At 39.5% G+C, this 1373-nt stretch overlaps 1 pseudogene; it reads right to left on the bottom strand.

Moving 5' to 3' along the window:
- Nucleotides 1–201: 201 nt before the first annotated feature.
- On the bottom strand, nucleotides 202–1165 carry LOC124959254 (olfactory receptor 4C11-like; annotated as a pseudogene).
- Between the last annotated feature and the right edge of the window lie 208 nt (nucleotides 1166–1373).

Below are 1373 nucleotides of genomic sequence, written 5' to 3'. Positions count from 1 at the left end.
GAAACACAGGGGTTGGGGAAAAAGTGAAAGTGTAGAGAGAAAAGACATTTCCTCCTAACTAACTGCAAAGAGATGATGCTATAGAATGTAAAATGACTGTCATGTAGAAAAATTCAGAACCCTCAACTCAAATATAAGTACACTTTACTGTAACAATTATCACAAATGATCATGTTTTATGTCTATACTTAGTCAATCAGATCATAACAGTAAATAAGAAACCAGACTCTCAATACATTGCTTGCTTTCTGATGCAGTTTTAACATGCCACAGCTTTCTCATGGCATTTTTTACCTCTGCGTTCCTCAGAGTGTAGATGAGTGGGTTGAGGAAGGGTGTTCCAATGGTATAAAACACCTACACCATTTTGTCCATGGGGAAAGTGGTTGGGGGGCGTGTATATATAAATATACAGGGACCAAAGAACAAGACCACTACAATGATGTGAGAGGTGCAAGTGGATAGGGCCTTTTTCCTCCCCTCTGCACTGTGATTTCTCAGCGAATGCAGGATGACAATGTATGAGATCATCAAAATCATGAAACTGCTTGAGCAAATTGCCCCACTGTTAGACACCACCACCAGGTTCATGACATAAATTTCATGCAGGCGAGTTTCAACAAGGGCTGAAGATCACAGAAATAATGGTCAATCAAATTGGGTCCACAGAAGGGCAATCTCAAGGCCAGGATAATCTGAGCAGTGGAATGCATAAAAGACCCTATCCAGGCAAGAATAATCAAGATGAGACAGACCTGCCTCCTCATGATCCTTGGGTAATGCAAAGGCTTACAAATGGCCACATAGTGATCAACAGCCATGAGGATTAGGACAAAGATCTCCATGCATCCAAATAAGTGCAATGCAAAGATCTGTGTCATGCACTCACTGTAGGATATGAGTTTCTTTGCAGAGAGAGCATCCACAATCAGTCTAGGGGCTGTGGTTGTTGAAAAGCAGAAATCAGAAAAGGAGAGGTAAAACAGGAAGAAGTACATGGGGCTCCCAAGACAGCAACTGCACTTGATGGTCACAATAATGAGCATATTTCCCACTACAGTTCCCACATAAAAAATTAAGAATATTAAAAACACCATTTTCTGCCTCAGAGGATCCTGTGTCAATCCTAGCAATATGAACTCACATTGTTGTTTTGGTGCATCATCTCACTTGATGTGCGGACATCACAGATTGGAAAGCCTCATTCTGCATGGGAGTAAAGAAGAAAATGTAAAATAACTAAATTTGTAGTTCAAATATATATTCTCAGTCATGAATTTGTAACTTTCCAGTGAGTTATCATTCACAATTCTGTGAAATTTTCTGAATATAATTCAATTTCTAGAATTCATTTAATGCATTCACCAGATTGC

This window comes from Sciurus carolinensis, chromosome 11, assembly GCF_902686445.1.
Source record: "Sciurus carolinensis chromosome 11, mSciCar1.2, whole genome shotgun sequence".
In the NCBI taxonomy this organism is placed as follows: Eukaryota; Metazoa; Chordata; class Mammalia; order Rodentia; family Sciuridae; genus Sciurus; species Sciurus carolinensis.
The sequence above is the reverse complement of the archived record's forward strand: the minus strand, read 5'-3'. Positions and strand labels throughout refer to the sequence as shown.